This window comes from Hakea prostrata, chromosome 2 (assembly GCF_041222555.1).
Source record: "Hakea prostrata isolate BN-2017 chromosome 2, UWA_Hpros_2, whole genome shotgun sequence".
In the NCBI taxonomy this organism is placed as follows: domain Eukaryota; kingdom Viridiplantae; phylum Streptophyta; class Magnoliopsida; order Proteales; family Proteaceae; genus Hakea; species Hakea prostrata.
Window position 1 is genome coordinate 39,479,079 of NC_142601.1, and position 22,502 is coordinate 39,501,580.

Genomic DNA, 22,502 nt, shown 5'->3' on the forward strand with positions numbered 1-22,502 from the left:
TCTGGTGAACTATGTTCAGCTTCGTCTCAGGACTGAAATGTTGCTGCATCAAATACTGTCACAAATTGGTCAGGAACCTGTTATGTTACACCACTGCTTGGAGCCTTTCTAGCTGATTCTTATCTGGGAAGATATTGGACAATTGCCATTTTTTCTATCGCGTATTTCTTACCAAGGATTTTAGTTGATGATTTGAATATTCCTTAAAAGCTTTTAGTTCATTCTCTATAATTATATTTCCTTGATAAATTTTATAGATCGATCCAGAGAATCAAATAGGTTTTGGAGATGGAACATAAATGAAAAAAGCAGCAGCTAGCTACGGATGTGTTGGGAATTGGGAGAATTATCTGTTATGTTGTAGTTATTTTGGGTAATGATCTGTATGTCATATCAAGTGTGTTTCCAAGTTGTTATTCTTATGTAGCAGCTAGTCACCAACTGTGCTTTGAAGTTCATTTGCTTGTGGTTCAACTTGCAGATCAGCACTAGTCTTGAATGATAATGGCTCTGATGTAGCTAAGCATTGTGTTCCTAGCAAAAGGTAGTGTCATGATTTTTTCAAAATTTGAAGCCTGATCTCTCTACCTATTTACTTACTGGTTTTCCCATGGCAGGATAACAGAGCTCACGATTGACTAGCCTATCAGTTGGCCTTGCCGGAGGGGTCACAAGTTCACCATGTATTTCACATTTCAGTCCTGAAGCCATGTATTACAGTTGTGCAACCAACAGCTACTTCCTTACATTTTCCAGCTCACGAGCTCCACTCCATGGTGCAGCAAATGCAGATATTGGTGCTTTAAAGAAAATTGTCACCGTGTTCATACCTTGGGGGATGTTTTTAAAATCCATGTGGACTCCCCCCCCGGGGGCCAAGTCCCTGCATACGGTCCCCAAAGGGGGGGGCCCCAGGCCCCCCCCCCCGCCCCCCCCGTTTGGGCTAGTGGCATTGTGTTGGCCAGATAGAATTCTTCTATGAACCCAGGCACCCTGCTATGCGAGGGGGAGTTTGAGTTCAGCTCTATCACTCACAACAGGCCTTTAGCCTTTGGATATAGCCCCGCCTTGTTATTTGTAGGTCCGATGACCCGAAGTAAAGTAAGAAGTCAGCTTTGGGCCATCCTAGTAGAAGACTTGGTGTCTGGCTTTGAATCCATGAAAGTTGATGATGAGGTTCTATTTATGGAAACTGAATCCCGATGAAGATCTAATTAGTTGATGGACTTGGAGTGCTCTCTATCTTGGTTTGAAGGCATTTCTACCTATTAGGTAAGTCACTTGACTTGTGTGCAAAACCCCTTTTGAATTGGATTTGATCTGGACCTTCAATTCCCTGTTTTGGTCTTGCTTTATCGGCATTGGTCGTTCGATTGGTCGATTGGGGCCATCGACCAATCCACTCGACCAATGAGTCTTGTCTTTGGCAATTAGGTTGTTCTTGCTCTATTTAAGTCCAATCTCGAGTCCACTTCGTATTTGCTGCCTCCAAACTCTGGAACGGACCAAAGACCTCTGCAAGTCATCTCTCTTGCATCCTTGGTGTTTTCTTGACGGATCTTCGTCGAAACTCTTCTTTTTGCATCAAAAGGTATGTCTACTCTCTCTTCTTCTCCTCCATCTTTGTTTTTCTTTCCTTTTTGAGTTGAGACAGTAGAAGAGATGCTGCATTCTCTGTTGCATACATCTCTGAACATGTTCTCATGATCATCCTAAGGATTTGAGGCTAGAACAATGATCTTAACCATGATCATTGCAAGCTTTTGAAGGAATCATGATCAAACCATGATCTAATCTCTGTTAAACTTCTAATCTGAATTCTGATCTCTTTGGATCTTCTATGTTGATCATGTTAGTAGTTAATTACTGTGTATTCTTCCCATGATCCATAATCTATAGATTTCTAGTTGTTCTCTTCTACCTTACTATGTGTTCTTCATGATGCATGGTAGTTACATATATGGTAGGTTTTATTTCCTTATTTAGATTTATACTTCTAAGCCTTATTCCATGAAGATCTATGTATGTTTTCATGATACCATTACCGAAAGCAATGATCCATCCTCCTATTGTTCTTGTCCTTGTTTTCTATTTCAAATTCATCAAGATCCATGGTTGATTTAATTATGGTAACTTTTTGTTTCCTAATTTGGATCTTGATACCTTGATTGGATTAGTGTTTTGAGGTCCCCTATTTGTTAGAATACTACTGATGTAGTCTACCCCTTGATTAGTACCCTTTTGAACCACCAAATTCGGATTTCATATCTTAAAACTCTGTTTTTTAGGCTACTGTCTGCATTGGTCGACTGATTGGTCGTCTGGACCACTCGACCAATCCACTCGACCAATGAGTACAGCAACTCCAGTTTGGTGCCTTTTTGGATGTTTTGATATCTTTTACTGTTAGGGATCTTTCCTAATATGTTGTATATACTTGTTTAGGACCTTCTTCTCAAGTTTGCCAAGATCTTACTTGATTTCTTAGGATTCCTTTGCGAGTTATAAAAGGTAAGGATGGTTATTTCCTTAATTACATAGATAGCATGAATCTAGTTTCTATATTTGAATATCATTGATATGATTCCTAAATTAGATTCTTACAATGATATACTACTTGTTGCATAACGTTGATTACGGTAGCATTATTTATTCATGTTGAATTGATTCATGTATGATTTACTTACCAATTATATACAAGTGATTGTACTTATTGATTTCTTTCCATATATGAAGTTACCATATATGTGATGATATGAATTGATGCATGTGTATGCTTAAGTATGGTTTGGAAAGGAGAGGTGTCCTTTCGACACTTCTGTCCTTGGACTACTACGGGAATATTATGGGATGTTTCCGGAGATGCCCTCTGGACACCTTCCTAAACTGTTGGATGACATATCTAGGATTTGTCTAGTAGTGTTTGGCTAGGATGTCCTGTTATGTCAGACCCTAATCGGAGGGGTATTGAGACTGAACGACCCGTGGTAGCAATGGGGATTCATGGGCGCTCAAGACCGGTAACCAACCCGTGAGAGGACAGGAATCACATTGTGGGGGCCATTTATTGGTAGGGTTGCATATGATTAGACTTGGGCTCACGGGCGCTTAAGACCGGTAACCAACCCGTGAGAGGACGTGAGAGCTTCCCGTTTACCATATGTGGATGATCAATAGGGTTGATGAGTTCGTAGTCCGAGTTGGTCGGTGCCATAGGATACGCTGACTCTAGTGTGAAGGATACCGGAAAGGATCGTCAGGGACGAGGAATGGAAGTATCTGGATCGACTTGATGTAACTAAGTAGAAGACTTGCATTTGGCTAGGTTTTACCCCGACATGCGCCGGTACTTATACCAAATGGTTGTGAGAGAGTGTGTTGACTTAACCCCCCTGCCATGGTTTGTCCTCGAGGGATGAAGGACCCTTTACCAATCGGCTGCTCAAGACCGGTGAAATGATCCGTGAGAGAATCCAAGATATCTTAAATGGTTGAGGATGTGAGTGGACTTTCCTAAAGAAGTACGGTGTTATGACTTAAAGCATGTCTGCCAATAGAGACCAGCATACATAGAGTTAGATTCATTCATTCATTGCTTGTCTCATATCATATTGCATTTATGTTTGTTACTGGAATTCTGTCATTTATGTTATTATGGATTTTTAAGCGCCTTCTTTGAGTTTCTTTGAAACTCATTCCTTTATTGTACAATGTTGTTAGACTATCCTGCAGTCTTGAGTACTATGACGGTCCCTATGAAGAAGCGCAAGACGAAGAGGCATATCTCCGGGGAAGGTGATTGCGGTTACCACAATTACTACGAAGATTCCGCAGTGGTTATGCTCCGTACGATGCTTAGTCCGACCATTGAGTGGAAGCGTCCTTGTGCTATTTATGAGATTTACACTTACAAGGATGTTGTCTATAAAGTGGAGAACAATTTAGTTACCCAATGTACTTGTTACTGGGATTAGGTTTTGTCTAGTTTATTCTCTTTAGAGCTACTTTTCCGCTGGTTGTAAAGTGGGATTTTTGCCTCGCTTTACTTATCTGTTTGATACTCCGATTATATTTAGTATTCTGATTCATTTATGATTCATTCTTTCTTTATTGGATCTATGATTTATCTTCCGCACTTTTATTATGATTGTTCATGATTATGTTATTGTTTATGTGGGAGGTTGATCACTCGATACCTGATCTTCGGGCTGTGGATCACACTCTCGGGCGGGGGGGGGGCCGCGGGGTGGGGGCCCGCGGGGGGGCGTGACGGGGATACCGGATAACTTAAACGGGGGTCACCTCGACTACTTCTACTTGCTCTTGGCTGTGCTGAGCGTCATAAATTTCCTGGTGTATCTCTTGATTGCCAAGTGGTTTACCTATAAGAAGGTAGCTGAGTCTCAATGAAGAAGTCCATGCACTGGTTGTCGTTGTCTGCATAGCAAGTTTATGTTTCATTTTTTTCTGTTTTTATTACAGTACTCCATTTTGTTATTTTTTATTTTTGGATTTGGATGTTTGTACTCCATGGAAGTTAGGTGATTGTGTTAGCATGATTCATTGCCTTATATTCTGGAATCCGATGAAATTTCCTTGGGTATCATGATATGGGAGGAAATCATAATAGATTTTGATGTAAACTATATTATGAAATTGATATTTTGGAGGTCTCAACTCTCTAGGTCATTTACCGAAAAAACCTCTCAAGGTCATTCCATGTAGTTTGATAGTTCTCAAGTTCCACGTTCTAATTCCTTTTCCTCATCTATTTTGTGCATTGGGTTGTTAGTGTACTTTTTGACTTGGGCATAGAATTGCTATTGACTTATGTGGAATATGTAAGACCTCTAGTAGAATTATGTTGATGGGACTAGTGATTGCATTAGTAGTTCATAGGACTAATATTTGCATAGGTTGAACTCAAAAGTCCAAACACTGCTTAGCGGGGGTGTAAGATCGCCACTCATGCATCCGTTGCTTTGTTCAAAAAAAATTAAAAAGAAATTGAAATAAAAAGATCCAGTACGTTTTATTTTCTCTCCATGTATTTGTCATTTTATTTGGATTAGAACACCAAAAAAAGGGTAAGAAGTTTCAGCCAGATTTCGACCTCTCATTTAGGGGGTATTTTAGGTCATCTTAGGCCCAAATTTGGTGTTTAACATAATTTAATGCTAATAAACACATTGAAATTATTGGTTTTGCCTAAAACCTCACCTAAACTGATCTTTCTTGATCAGCCGTATACGAGAAAAAATTGGAAATCTAGAGCATTATTTTAAACAATCAAAGCACAATATATATGCACAAACACAATAAACATTAATATACAATACTAGTATACAAATACAATTAGTATATATTAGTGTTGGCACCGCCTATATCATGTCAATACCAAGTACTATGCTTCGGTCAATTTGTCTTCCAGAACAATAATTACTTCTCAGATGAAAAAACTCTACAAAGCTCCTAGATCTGTGTGAAATCTCGTTTAATCGTCGCAAACAATACTATATCGGTCAAGAATGAAACGAGATTTACTATATGTTGAAGATCAAAGGAAAATATGACAAAAATACAAAAAATAGGAGAGAGAATGTCCGGGGAAGCTGGTGGATGCAATTTGCTAGCCTACTATGTGTTAGGCTACGGCCTTCTTCTTCATGGTTGATTTATTGAATTCTTCATGGTTGATTAATTGAATTTTGTAAATAATTGTTATGCTCAGCTCATTAATTAAATCAAATAACAAAGCAGATTCACTTTCAGAATCATGGTAACCAAACAGTTTTTCAGACAGATTCACTTTCAGAATCAGGGTAACCAAACAGTTTTTCAGACAGATTCACTTTCAGAATCGGGGGTAACCAAATGGTTTTTCGACACATATTCACTTTCCGGAATCGGGGTAACCAAACAGTTTTTTTTTACGAATATGATTCTACGAACCTAATTCCTACGGACTCATGACTCCCACGAAGCGGATTCCAAACCCACCCCCCCCCCCCCCCCCCCCCCCCCCCACCACCAACCCCGCCGCCCCCCCCCCCCCGGGTTCCTGCCTCCCCCCCCCCCCCCCCCCGGGGGTGCACTGTTGGGTTCCCCCCCCTCCCCCCCCCCGGGCTTTTACTAAAGGAATTTTTCTCTATTTATATTGAGAAATAAAATTTTCAAATCATATTATTGGATTCAATACCATTCACCACCATTTGGCATGAGTTTTTTTTAGGGCACCCATTTAAGTTGGATTGAAACTCTTGACTGCTCACTTAAGTGAAAAATATTACAAGCTGTCTACTTTTCATTTTTCAAAAAACCCAAGAGTTAACTTTTCCATCATTGACGGTTATGTTTTCAAATTTAAGTAGTTAACACCAAAATACCCCACATATAATCAAATTGCTAAAATGCCCTCTAAAACATTTCTCGGCCCCTCTCATTCACTTCCCTCCCATCGTCTCTCTCCACTCACAACTCACTGACGCTGACCTCCAGTAAAGACTCTTCCATCACCGAGAACAACTGGTGAAGTAGCTAGACAATCTTGATTGCCTTAAAATCTTTCCTGCGGCCCAAGTATCGACGAGATATGAGATCATCTCATCGTCATGCTTGAAACTAGGTGAAAATTGTTGCTTCCTTTGGATCTCTGGTGATCTACAATCATGATCTCTAGTTCCCCAGAGATGTGAATAGCCTCTCCAGGCACTTTTCTTCATTGCCCACCTTTTTCGTTGCAAGTGCTATGACAGTATTTGCAGGAACTATTAATGCTCTATCAGAGGGTGAGAGTTTTCTGGGATGATGATAATGGTAAGGTTGAGGATTTTGATAAGGCTTGGGATGATGAGGAGCCATATTAACAAGGGCTTATTAGGAAGCTTTGGCGGCAGATCAAATAAGGTGTAGGTGTCAAGAAACACAACCTCATCAAATCCTCTATGTCTCCGTTTTTTATGGGCACTTGGTTGGTTTAGTGGGTTTTTGCTCTGTGATGAAATGTCATTAGTGGATTGAGATTTTTTTGGCCAGAAGCTTTGACGTCTAAAACTGTATAAAAGCATAGCTCCACAACCGGACGGTTGGAAAGATATTTGATTTCAACTACTTACATTTCTCTTGTTCTTCCAAATTTGATTTTAGAAACTCTAAATGTTGGATTTGATCCTACAAGATTGAACTTTGGTTTTGTATCTGCGTGAAAAATCTTAAGGTTCAATACTTAGGCACTAACATTTATTTACTTGAAGATCTAGACTTTCGACATAAATTATTTAGGGTAATCAAGTGGACAAGGAGTTTTTTGTAACTCCTTATGTGAAAGTCATTTTCAGATTCCCTATTTGAACTATGGATAGCTCTAGCGTGTTTACCCTTCAATACTAGGCCTTGGAAGCAGTCTACCCTCCCTCTACAAAAGTGTAGTGGTCGGGGCTTATATGGGACAAGACACCACCCTAGATTCTCCTTCATTCGCTTGGCTCGCCAACCTTGATATATAGCTAGGCTACCCTACCAAAGAGGGTAAGGATGAAGGGGTACTAGGCCGAGTTTGAATGTTGATATATACTCACTGTGTCTTATGTAACATGGTTGATGAGGAAGTCATGTTAGCCACCTCTTCAATTCTTCGATCCGCTGCAATTATTGGTCTAATATGCTTCGGATCAATTAATGGCTTTGTCACCCATGACCATTTGAACTGGCAAGAAAGAAGTTGCTTGTGATGGGAGGCTTAACAATATGTTTGTTAAAATTAAAGTAACAAACACAACAATAATCGATCAAGCATTCAACAAACAAACCATAACAGACACACAGGAATTTTTAATGTGGAAAAACCCGCAAAGGAAAAAACCACGGGACTGTTGTCGGAGTCCACCCAAACTTTCACTATTACCAAATGATAATTATAATGAGTATACAATTAACATTCCATCTCTATATAACGGTAGAGAAACACAATGTCACCACCACATCATCAAAAAAATGGAAATCTAAGAGAATGGAGAAAAATCATTAGAGAAGCTTCCCGTGAATTGTGGTAGAATGATATTCTGACCGTTGGATATGAAGATCTAGGTGCCACGACCATTCCCTTCAAATTTCATCTTATTCCGGCAACGTTTCACCGTCGGATTCGCTGGAGAAAACCAGAAACACTCTTCTTCTTCTTCCTCCCGTTTCTGCTCTCTCTCTCTCTCTCTCTTATTTTTATTGTTTCTGTGTTTTTCTGTTTTGTGCGGCTGCTATATTGTTCAACGGAAGCAAACCTATTGCTTCGGTTCTTTTTTAAAAAAATTGGGCCCCCACTAATATAATGGGCCGGACCCAACAAATCTCCCTCCCCCTCTGTGCCCATGGGGGAGGAAACCACAACTTGACTCCTTACTTGGAATCCATGTGTGCAAGATCCTTGCACACCTCAAACTTCTCTCGAGTAACAATCTTTGTTAGCATATCAGATGCATTCTTATCTATATGAATTTTCACAATCTTCAACAGCTCATCTTCCACCACATCATGCAACCAATGTATCTTATATCAATATGCTTTGTGCGAGAGTGATATGTAGAGTTCATGCTCAAATCTATAGCACTCTGACTGTCACAGTATACCACATACTTGTCTTGCTTCAAACTCAATTCTTGGAGAAATCTTTTCAACAACAACATTTCTTTCCCTGCTTCAGCAACGGCTATGTATTCAGCCTTAGTCGTAGACTACGACACACATTTATGTAGTTTTGACTGCCAAGAGACAGCTCCCCCTGCAAAAGTAAAAATATACCTAGAAGTTGACTATCTACAATCAAGGTCACCTGCCATGTCAGAATCACTATACCCTTCCAAGACTGGATCTGAACCTCCAAAACATAAACACAATTTGGAACTTCCTCTCAAATATCTAATGATCCATTTCACAGCTTCCCAATGATCTTTCCCTGGATTATCAAGAAACCTGCTCACAACACTAATTGCTTGTGCAATATCTGGTCTAGTGCAGACCATGGCATACATAAGACTACCAAATACAGATGAGTAAGGAATACATGACATTGCTTCTTTTTCTTGACTTGTAGATGAATATGATTGCTTACTCAGTTTAAAGTGATTGGCAAGAGGCGTGCTTATAGGCTTAGCACCTTGCATGTTGAACCTTTTAAGCACCCGTTCAACATATTTTTCTTGTGACAACCATAGCTTCCTAGCCTTCCTGTCACGAACAATCTGCATGCCCAATATTTGTCAGGCTGGCCCTAAGTCCTTCATATCAAAGGACTTGAACAACTGTTCTTTCAACTTCTTAATCATATGTGCATCTTGCCCAATTATCAACATGTTATCAATGTAAAGGAGAAAAACAATAAACTTATTATCTGGAAATTTTCTAAAGTATACACAAGGATATGCTTGAGTCCTCTTATACCCAATAGCCACCATCAGTGAGTCAAACTTCTTTTACCACTACCTTGGTGGGTGAAATCCCCCGATTTCTACCCCTTTAACCTGTGGCTTCGAGAGAGAGAAAATTGAGCCTCGAGTTGACGACAAATGTGGGCCATTCAAGTGGAGCTCGAAGGGTTGGAAATAGAACTCATGTTGGTGGATGACCCTTGAGTTGACTCAACAACTCTCCTAGAGTTTAAGAGAAGAGAGAAGATTAATCTCGATGGTGTAAAAAGGGTGATTTTGGAACATCTGTAGATCGGCGATGGAGAATCCGATTGATGCGAATAGGGTATCAAATAGAAGATCATCAAAAGACCTTTCTAACAAACCAAAAATCACCGAAATCGGATCTTGGTTGGCCCCTCAACCAAGGCCAATCAATTGGGCTGGTTAAACGGCCAGTTGACTGCCTCCTGTCCAGTTTGGGGCAGAATCGGGTTTTTCCTCTTTAAAACCCTATTTTGAATTCCTATTCTCTCATACTCTCATTTTAGAAGGCTAGTACGAGGCTGAGGCTAAATGAGGAGGAGAAACCAAGAGAAGGAAGAGATTCTAACCATTCGGAAGCTTGTCGACACCCAAATCATAGCGAAATTGTTAGAAAAGGTGAGAATCCTCAAACCCTCTTCCTTGAGCTTAGTTTTTGAGGCGTTCTTCGCAATAAATGATAGATTTGGGTTGTTGATGCATGTTAGATCTATTGAATTCTTGTGTTTAGTTATATTTATGTTTTTCATTAGTTTAGAAGTGGTTTGTGCGAATCGTTGAGAACATTTTTGCATTTTGACTCTTAGAGACGCTCCCGGGTGATTCAGAGAGCCAAATTTGGGGCTTTTTGATCTAGAATGAATTGGATCAAATTGAAGGTATCCTTAGGACCCTATTGCTGCCAATTAGACATTCCCATAGTTTCGTTTCGATTTGATTTTGAATCGATGACGAAATATTGAGTTTCACTGAAACTAGATTGAGAACGGTGGGTTCAAATCTAGTTGGTAGATTAAGATTTTATTGGGTGATGTTGGGAACTCCATTAAAACCCAATTGACTTATAATTTATGTATGCTGGTCTTATTATATGATTAGGTTTATTTTGATTATAATCACCAACTCGTGAGTGTGACTTTGTGGAACTTTGGAGATCTTATACTAACTAGTAAGATGAGGAAAATACTTAACCTCATCTTGCATGCTTAGTTAAGTTAATTAAATTTCATTATCGATATCTTGCCTTGCTTTAGTATTTATTATCTTGTGATTATGTGTGGGACTTTGTAAGAATGAAAGGTAAGAAAGTATGTTTGCTTTCATTTTCAATATTCTTTAAATGATGATATGAGAATGTGTGTGGGATTGGTTTTGAGACTTAGATTCTCTTATATCTATTAACCAACTAAGGTTGTGGGTCCACCCATTACCCTAATAAACATGCATGAATATGCATCTAGACCTAAGTACATGAATGTTAAGTGTCTAGAAGTGTTTGGCTAGGTAACCTCATGAGTACTACTATCCTTTCAGTAGGGGTATTGAAGCCGGATAATCTGTGATGTTAGTGGCTGGGTCCTGAGTGTCAAGCAGGACCACTATCATCATAGGGGGTTGCTTATAATAGATAAGGGCTCCTGGGCGCTCAAGACCGGTATCCAACCCGTGAGAGGACATGGAGAGCATCTTGTCCATTATATGTAGATGACCACTTGGTTAAGGAATAGGATCCAACAGATGCCTTCTGTTGAGGATTCCATTCATAGGTGGGAAGGTATTGAACCAAAAGGGCACTAGGCATGAGGGGAGATATCCGGACCATATGTAGTATGAGACCGTATGACTTTGCACTGGGCTAGGATTATCCTTGACAGGCGCTAAATCTCATACCAAACTGTGATGTAAGAGAGTGGTGACCTATACCCCAACCATGGCTTGACAAGACTTTACCCAACAACTGCGGATACCCCAATAGACGTCTCTTGTTGAGGGAGAGTGACTGAGACTGCCTAAAGGAGATTCGTGTTTAAACTTAATGTGTGTCTACCATAGAGACCTTATGATAGAGTTAGGAGAATAATATCATAATCATTCATATGTTATAACATTGTCATTATTTACATTATCAATATTCATGTTATATGTGTAGTGTGGAATCTTGAGATGAATATATGTGGTATGACATTGAGTTGACCTCACTGAGTTCTGTTGAACTCATTATTTTTATATGTTTTTGTTTTTGTTTTTGTTTGTTTGTTTGTTTGGTTTTTTTTTTTTTTTCTATTAGAAAATACTGTAGGTTATGAGGACTCTTTCCAAGTGGACTTATCGCCGATACATCTTTTTGAAGGAGCAACTGAAGAATGTGTAGACTCGCATGAAACTTTATGCTAGTGTTACAACTGTTCTTTTAGGTTGGATTCCATTAGAGAACTAGTCTAGTATAGTTTTCTGCTGCGTTGAAAATTACTCTCATTTCTTTTCAAAACTTTGATGTTATATCCTTTTGATTTGAAGTAATGGATAATTGTAACCATTACTTCAGTTTTGATAATTTATTACTTGAACCTGATTTATTCTTGTCCATTTAATTATGCTATATCATGTTTTGTATGTATTTGTCACTGAACTTAGATCTTGCGGTGTATCACCCCCACGGGCATTCGGGTATGACCGGATCCGACTAGGTAGGGTATGACAGAAGTGGTATCAGAGCCCGGTTCATAGAAGTCCTAACACTATGTGATATAGGAGGGGCATCTTGAGTCATTGATCCATAATGACTTTACCCTATAGAAGTGAATAATAGGCTCAACATGAACTTAGAAAATTTATTATAATGTTGCATAATAAATCAATTTGAATAAGATAAATAAGTATGTGAAACACAAAGTCACGAATGCTATTAATTAAACAAAAGCATAATGCATAATAAAGTATATGAAATATTAAAGTGCATAACTGATAAAATATTTAGGTTCTAAAATATTACAACCCTATATCAAGTGAAAGAGCGTAGACAAATACGCATAATAAATATGTGTTTGAAACATAATAAAGCCGAGTGAAGTAACCCGGGGCATCTGCGATAGTAGAAAGGTAGAGCCAAGATTGCTATTGCTTGGGTGGAGGCGGAGGCATTTCGGATGAAGGAAGTTCTCCTAATGTTTCTCCCTCAATTTCTTTGTATTAGTGAGATCCACCCTGAAGTGTCTAAATATATGAGTCAAGAGACGCATGTAACCAAGGTTGGATATCTCGAGGTGTTGCACGGTGAATGGTATGTGTAAGATCAATGGGATACCCCGCATATAAAGTGAAAATTGTATGTGGGGAAAGTTTACATTTAATTTCGTGGAGAAGATGTCGTCAAATCTCACATTCAAGCGTCGCTCGTGGTTGGATTTGAGCTAGAAGTGTAGAAGAACTCACCCCCAAAGCAAGAGAGAGGGTGAGAGAAGGTGAAAAAGGTTGAAAAAACTCGAAAATGTATTTTTGGGGCTGTGTGGGCGTGCGTAATGCACGATGCAGCGTAGACGGCTGTGCCTCGCGGAGGAAGGTTTTCAAAAAAAAAAAAAAAAATTGTTTGCTGCTTTGGTAGGTCTCTGAATTCCTACCAGATGGGTGGCCGGTTGAGTCAACCGACTGGCACAACCCCCCTGGGTATTTAAAAGAAATGAAAAAAATGAAAATTATATATATATTATTAACCAAAAATAAACTTTTTTTTTTGGCCTCTGATTTTAGAAACCCCCATCCCCTTGGAGAGAAAAAAATAAAAAATAAAAAATTGGAAAAAAAAAGAAACAATTTTTTTTGGGATCCTTTAAGTGCTTCCATTGGTTTGCTTGCTTATATTCAATTCAATTGTTTTGGTTTGCTGAAGTTGATACAAGAGATGGATGTATTGGACTTGTGCACTTGTGAAGTTGGACATGAAGGACTTTAGTGAAATCTTTGGCATGGATTGACTAACAACTCACAAGGTAGTCATCTCATGTCATAAGGAGAAAGTTCGATTTCATCCCGTTGATGGCCCTGCTTTCGAGTTCCAAGGTGATTTGGGAAAACATCGTGGAGAAGACTATAGTGGCGGCACTCCAAGCCAAGGAACTAGTGGGGGTGCTAAACTATTGGCTTCCATAAAAGAAAAGAAGGAAGTGGCGTTCATTGAAGACCTTGAAGTAGTGAAGAACTCCAAGGATGTTTTCTGATGAATTAACCGGAATACCCCCAGAAAGAGAGTTGGAAGTTGCCATTGAACTAGTACTCGGAGTTGCACCTGTATCGAAAGCACCATACAGGATCGCTGTAATATCCAACCCTATTCTAACCCTGACCCTAACTTGGATCCACTGTTGTTTTTAGGTCTGAAGACCTAAAGCGGTGGTAGAAGAGACTTATGGACCCTTTTGATTGATAATTATGAGTCGGAGACCGAGCCCATGGACATTGACGATGATACCCCTTACTTGAGTACTTTGTCGGTGTTTAATGAAAGTCTGCGCATTGGAGAAGAATGATTTAGTTGAAGTACCTATGACCTCCTGTGCACAATCCGAAGGTATTCCCCGAAACTAAACTTCTTGATTGAATTCTAGAAGAAAACCCCACTCAATTTGACCTTGTATAGCCCTTCAAAACCCTGTGTGAAGTTGGTGAACTAAACCTAACTTTTCTGTTGATATTATTTTGGTCGATCCTCTTTGGTCGATGCCATCGACCAAGGACCATCGACCAAAGTTTTCCAGTCATCCAAGTTTATGATTCTTTGGAATATTCCCTATTCTATTTATACTAGCCTCGTGTTTTGAACCCTATTGCAATCATTTTCACTCCTGAGAATGTGGGGGGAGCTTCCCAAAGCAACTCCTAGGCATTTGTGAAGGATCCTCCACCAAAACTCATTGTTAATCATTGTTTCTTGTCTCCATCTACAACTACAAGGTATGATTCATCATTCCACTCTCTATTCTATCTTTTTCTATTCTTTTCTATCCCTCTTTTGCTGTTGAGACCTTGGAGATGGTGTTGCAACCTTGCAACCATCACTCCAGGTGTCTACTCTTGCTTAACCTATGATTCTCTTACCTATCTATTAATGCTATGCCCCCATTTCAAGCCTAGCATATACATTCCTTGATTTTCCTCTTAACAACATGCCATTTTGTACAAAATTGAGGTATATAGTATGCTATGTACATGTTTATCACTAGCATATGATTCTAATCGAATTTCTATAAGTTCCCTTAGCTAATTAATGCCTTTTCAATGTCAATGCAATCAATTTCAATTCATGCTATGATGCTTGTCTCTTGAACTTAGTAGCTCAATTTGGGGCTTTCTATTTAGACCATTGGATTATGTTAATTCCTTGATTGTAGTGTCCTCATACTGTTCTTAAGCATTCCTCCAAGTTCCGGATTGATCCGAACCCCGGAAAACCAATTTCTGATCAAAACCCCCAAAATCCACTATTCTGTCTCGAAGATGTTTTGGTCGATCCTCTTTGGTCGATGCCATCGACCAAAGTTGTTGCTGACAGCAACCTTAGCCAGTTTTGACCCGTTTAGCATCCGATCTTCCCGATTCCTTCTCTAACTTATTTTTTATGTTTGTTTAGGGTCTTAACATTTCTTTTGGACCATTTCTTGGTAATTCTCAATTCATTATCAACTCAACCTAAGGTAAGGATGGTTATCTCCATAAACATATAGGCCATAAACTTATGATTTGTGCTTATACTTAAAGAACATAGTCTCTTAATTGCTTTTCATTATTATAGGACTGTTATACATGTTTTAGGATAGTAGTATTACGATTCATATACTGTTGTCATATTAATTTATTATTCTTGTTACTTGTGTTCATGATGGATCATTTCAATATTATGATTTAACTTTTATCATGAAGATTGTATTGAATGCATGAGAAATGATGAACTTGAATATGTGATTGCCTAAGTATAACTTGGAATTGGGGAGTGTCCTATTGACGCTTCTGTCCTTGGGCATCGGAGGGAATAGTATGGGATGTTCTCTGAAGGCGCCTATCAACACTTTCCCTAGTTATTGGATGACATACATAGAATGGTCTAGTTGTGTGGCTAGGACTTGTCCTTGTCGTGTTAGACCCGAATCGGAAGGGCATTGAGACCGAACGACCCGTGGTAGTGTATGGTTTGATGGGCGCTCAAGACCGGTAACCAACCCGGTAGGGAACATAAACCATGCTACGGATACCCGAAAGGGGCCATTTATTGGTAGGGTTGCAAATAGATAGACTTGGGCTCACGGGCGCTCAAGATCGGTAACCATTCCATAAGAGGACATGAGAGCTTCCCGTTTACTATTTGTGGATGACCAATAGGGTTGATGAGTCCGTAATCTAGGATTATGCTGACTCTAGTGTGAAGGATACCGGAAAGGATCACCAGGGGCGAGGAATGGATGTATTTGGATCTGACTTGATACGACTGAGTAGATAACTTGCATTGGGCTAGGCTTTACTGTGACATGCGCCAGTACTTATACCAAACGGTGATGTGAGAGACCGGTGACCAAATCCCCTACCATGGCTTGAGAGGACTTTACCCAATTACCACGGCATTCCCAAGATACAGAATGGGTTGAGGGAGAGTGACTGACAACCCAAAGAAGTATGGTGCTATGACTTAAAGCATGTCTACCATAGAGACTAACATTCATAGAGTTAGAATCATATTTGCATCATATGTTTCATATCACATTGCATTATGTTATGTTTTGTATATGTATGATTTTAAATTATGGAATAACTACCTTGTTGAGTTCTTCAAACTCATTCCTTTTGTACAAATGTTTTTAGATTATCCTACAGGTACCGAAGATTATGATGGCACCCCCTTCGAGAAGGACTTTGATCCCGCATACTACCCTCCGGGTGGTATCTTCGTTGAAGATCAGAGTGTTGGTGCCGAGGAGGATTACTATTTGCACCAGGGTTAGCCCCACGATAGTGCGGGAGCGGCAGAGCTTGGCTTTTTCATCCACACCATTGAGGAGACCATCATTAGGACAAAAGAAACCCTAGCTTAGTGCCCCATTTCCCTGGTCTATTTATGGAACCATTGGACATGTAACTAACTTGTTTTGGATTATCTTTTTATACTTGGGATTGTAATTAACTTAATCATACTTCATTTCCGCTGCTTTGAGAGGGTGATTATCATACATTCTCTCACCTTTATGATTACATTTACACCTTGATATTATCTGCTTTTCCGCACTCTGATTTATTGAATCTTATCTTATTCATGATATTTAGTATTAGTTGCTTTTACCTTGATTATTATTGTTCATGATTATATTATCGTGTATGTGGGAGGCATGGTCCCTCGATTCTTGATCCTTGGACTGTGGATCACATTCCCGGGTATGCCAGATGGGGTACCGGCTGGGTGGATGTGACACTCATAGTCCCTGACTACGGACTCATCAACCCTATTGGTTATCCACATATGGTAAACGGGAAGCTCTCACGTCCCCTCACGGGTTGGTTATCGGTCTTGAGCGCCCATGAGCCTTAGTCAATCCATATGCAACCCTACCAATAAATGGCCCCCACAATGTGATTCCTGTCCTCTCACGGGTTGGTTACCGGTCTTGAGAGCCCATGAATCCCCATCGCTACCACAGGTCGTTTCGGTCTCAATACCCCTCCGATTATGGTCTAACATAACAGGACATCCTAGCCAAACACTACTAGACAGTCCTAGATATGTCAACCAACAGTTTAGGAAGGTGTCCAAAGGGCATCTCCGGAACATCCCATAATATTCCCGTAGGTGTCCAAGGACAGAAGTGTCAAAAGGAAACCTCTCCTTTCCAAACCATACCTAATCATTCACAACCATGAATCAATCATATCACATATATAGTAACTTCTTATATGGAAAGTAATCAATAACAACATCCAACTTGTATATAATTGGTAAGTAAATCATACATGAACTAATTAGCATAAACAAGTAATGCTACTGTAATCAAAGTAGTTGCACCAGTATTCAGCCAATATAAGAATCTATTTATAGAAGTAAATCAAAGAGATTCAAATATGGAAACTAAATCATGCAATCTATGTAATTAAGGAAATAACTATTCTTACCTTAATACTTCGCAAAGGATCTTGGAGATCAAGTAAGATCTTTTCTAAACTTGGAAAGAAAGTCCTAAACAAGTATATATAACATATTAGGAAAGATACCTAGAAGGAAAGAGATTAAATCATCCAAAACATACCAAATATGAGGTTGCTGTCCTCATTGGTAGATTGATTGGTCTACTGCCTCAGTCGACCAACTGAGACAGTGGCTTATAAAATCAGAGATTTCTAATTACAAATCCGAATTTGGTGATTCAAAAGGGCACCAAACAAGAGGGACTATACAAGGATAGTATGTTGGTATATAGAGGACTTCAAAACCCTAATAATATCAAGTCTTCAAGTTACAATTAGGAAACAAAAACTTACCATAATTAGATCAATCATGGTTCTTGAAGAAATCATATCAAAATCATGGACGAGAAACTATAGGATGATGGATTACTAATCCGATAAAGAATTCATGAAAAGCATGCATAGATCTTCTAGAAAAATAGATCTAAGACTGAAGAACATTGAATCTAAAAAGGAAAGAAAATGAATACATGTTTTCCTTCAAAAGCGAGTGATGATCTTGATGAAGATCATCCACCAAGCTTTAGATCCTTAGGAAAAGAGAGGGAATCAGTAGAGTGATGGTTGCAACAGAGATGCAACATCATCCCTACTGTCCTCAACAGAAAAGGAAAGAAAAATAATGGAGAATCAAAGATGAAGCATAGAAGAGGATGATCACATACCTTTTTGTGTAAATGCAAGAGACTTGACAAAGATCCGTCAAGAAAATCACCAAGTATGCAGAGGAGATGACTTGAGGAGAGCTCTGGTTCGTTCCAAAGAGTTTGGAGGCACAAAAGACAAATTAGATTTGAAGTTGGGCTTAAATAGAGAAGCCAAGACCTAATTCAACAAAACAGGACCCTTTGGTCGATTGGTTGGTCGACTGGCCCAGTCGACCAAGCAGAACAACAATTCCAAAATAGGGAATTGAAGGCTCAGATCAAATCCAAACTTGAAGGGATTTTGCACACACACCAAGTGGCTTACCTAGTAGGTAGAAATGCCTTCGAACCAAGTTAGAGAGTACTCCGAGTCCATCAACTAATTCCTTCTTCATCAGGATGCAGCATAAACGGAACACTGTCATCAACACTCATGGATTCTAAGCCAAACACCAAGTCTTCCACTAGGATGGCCCATATTGACTTCTTGCCTTAGTTCGGGTTGTGGGACCTACAAACAACAGGGTTTTTGGGTCAAGGTTAGGGCTGGGTTTCACAATCATGATCTAAGCATCTAACATGGTCATCAGAATGAAGATTTAATAAGTCACATAATAGGATCAATCTGCAGATTCTCACGGATACACTAGATTCAATGGGAATCCACTCTAGGAATAATAAGACAATATATCATGATCAGAAAATAACCTAAGAATAGATCTAGTATAGATTAAAAGTCCAATCATTCAAGTAGAAATAAGATTATGAAAATCATGCTAGGTTTAATACAGAATCACACCGTGTTGCTCACGAAAAGAATAGAGTGAATGGGGATTCACTCTAAGACTATGAGGATGAAGAAGTAGGTCATTATAGTAGCAAAAGACCTTCCTCACAATCACAATAATGGGTATAAATAGAAGAGAGAATAGATGTCACATCCACCCAGCCAGTACCCTACCTGGCATACCCGGGTGTGTGATCCACAGCCCCGAGGATCAAGTATCGAGAAAACCAACCCCCTACATATACAATAACATAATCATGAACAGATGTAATCAATGTAAAATCATATAAACCATGAAATCAAGATAAGAAGGAGAGAGACAATATAATCAGCTCAAAAATAAATGATACTAGTATATGAAAACTCACAAGTGAAGTGTATGTTGAGAAATCACTCCCCAAATCACAGCAGAAAGTAGTTCGAATACAATTAAGTTTACAATCCAGTTCTCAAAAGAAGGAAGAAAGGGATAAACATCTAAACTAATGTCTCCTCGGTCTTATACAAAATATCCTCATAAACATAAACAAATTAAACAAGACAAGGTCGGCTCCGCTCCAAGTTGGAACTACTCCTGGTATGTAACAAATGAAGTTGGACCTTGATAACAGTGTTGCTATCTTTGAAAGTCTTAGGAAGCCATGTCAGACCTTTCCCTTAGGGTAGATCCATGTCCCGAAGTGAAGGAAGAGGCCTCTGTGGGCCCTCTTTGTAGAAGACTTGGTGTTTGACCCGAAACCCATGGAGTTTGTTGATGGAGCTCCATACTTGGAAGCATTGTCAGTGGTTGATAAGAAACTGCACCTTGAAGAAGGGGAGTTTAATTGATGTACCTAATGCACTTCCGGACTTGATTGGAAGGTAATTCTCTAACCTAGTGTCACATCCACCCAGCCGGTACCCTATCTGGCATACCCGAGTGTGTGATCCACAGCCCCGAAGATCAAGTATCGAGGAAATCATCCTCCCACATAAGCAATAACATAATCATTAATAGATAAAATCAAGTGTAATATTATAAATAAAAGATCCAAGCAAGGAAAAGAATGACAGTATAATCAGAGTGCGGAAAAATGATACCAAATGTAAACATAAAAAAGGAATAGAGTGAGGCGGAATCTCACTCCACAATTACAGCAGAATGTAGCGCGAAGTCTAAAAAGAAATACAACTGTTCTCAAAAGAAAGTAAAGGAATGGAACTCAAACTATACTAAGAGTCTTCTACTCTATAGATGACGTCTTCAAAATAGTGGACTTCATCAATCCAACTAAGACGTTCCCACTCCACATTAGGTTTAATCGTAGTACGCAACGTGACCAAACGTGGGATCATCAATGTGATCTTCATTGTAGACAGCACCTTGCATGTAGTAAGCTTATTCAATTGGTGCTTCTTCATATTGCCCTTCATAGTAATCAGTACCTATAGAGGAATCTAACACAAGAGGTTGCACAAAAAGTAGTGAGTTCGAATGAACTCAGTAAGGCAAGTTAAATCATAACAACATAAATAACATGCTGCAGAACATAACAAAATGCAATGCAATATGAATCAGACAATGCATGTATGCATCTAAACTCTATGTATGCTGGTCTCTATAGGCAAACATGCTTTAAGTGATAGCACCGTACTTCTTTAGGAAGGTCTCATCTCACAACGCCGGTTGGTAGTGGGTCCTCCATCCCTCGGGACAATCCATGGCTGGGGGTTAAGTCACCGCTCTCTCACATCACCATTGGTCTAAGTACTGGTGCATGTCAAGGTAAAGCCTAGCCCAATGCATGTCATCTACTCATTCATATCAACTCAATTCCAGATACGTCCATTCCTTGCCCCTGGCGATCCTTTCTGGTATCCTTCACACTAGAGTCAGCATAGTCCCTGACTACGGACTCATCAACCCTATTGATCATCCACATATAATAGATGGGAAGCTCTCATGTCCCCTCACAGGTTGGTTACTGGTCTTGAGCGCCCATGAGCCCAAGTCTACTATATGCAACCCTACCAATAAATGGCCCCCACAATGTGATTCATGTCCTCTCACGGGTTGGTTACCGGTCTTGAGCGCCCATGAATCCCCATTGCTACCATGGGTCGTTCGGCCTCAATACCCTTCCGAATCGGGTCAGATATAACGAGGACATCCTAGCCAAACACTGCTAGACAGCCCTAGGTATGACATCAAATAATTTGGGAAAGCGTCGATGGGCATCATCGGAGAACATCCCATACTATTCCCTCCGATGTCCAAGGACAGAAATGTCAAAAGGACATTTCCCAATACCAAATCAATCACATTCTCATATCAATCACATCATACATAACCGACATCACATCACATACAAGAATATGTAAAAGCATTCATCAACAACATACATGAGTAAGCATACATATATACTTGAATATTGAAAAGACAACATAAGTAAGGTACTACTATACTTACAGCAGTACATCATAAATAGAAAGTACAATATCAGTATTGTATTTAAGAGTTTCCAAAATCAGAAACTAACATACACGCAATCTATGTCATTATGAAGATAACTGTCCTTACCTTAATTAGCGTTGATGATTATCCAAGGATCAAAGAGAGAGGTTCCAAATCTAGCAAATAAACCCCTAACAATCATAGACACAACATTAGGAAAGTAGCCTAAAAGATTGAGAGCAAACGAATCAAACTGAGCAAAAAACAGAGCTACTGACTTGCTTGGTTGATTGGTTGGTCTACCGACCCAGTCGACCAACTGAGTCAGTACGAAGCAAATCAGTGGATTTTGATCCGAAACTCAATCTACAAGATTCTAAACTTCACGAAACTTGGAGGAAACCTTTAGAACAATATTCTAACACTAAAGGAGTATAGATTAGGCCTTAATAATGATTAAAAACACTACATTCCAATTTGAAATCATGGATTCCCCAATTGGGTGAAAATCCTAGAATTCGATGAAAAATATACTATGAAATCACGAAAAAGACTAGGGATAATCAGATCTCATCCTAGAAGAAGGTAATCAAAATCAAACACAAGTACGTCATCAGAATTGGATTCAATCATGTTAAGAAAGTGAATCAAAAGGGTAAAATTAGGGTTTCAAAAGGAGTTTATCAAGGATTAGGGTTAAGATTATAATGTTGATCATAAACTCTAAAGAAAAGAATGAGATCATGGAAGAGATAGTTGCAAGAATGCAACATCTTCTTCCCAATCTTAATCAAGAATAAGATCGTAGAAGAATAATTCACAGCACAGAAGGGATCACTAACCTTGGATTGAGAGATCGGAGATGAGAAGCTTTAGATCTCGCAAAGAACCTTCGAAATCACCAAAGAGAGTTTTGAAAGAGTCTTCCCACGTTCTTAGAGAGTTTTGGAGGCAGAGGATACTAAGAAACACAA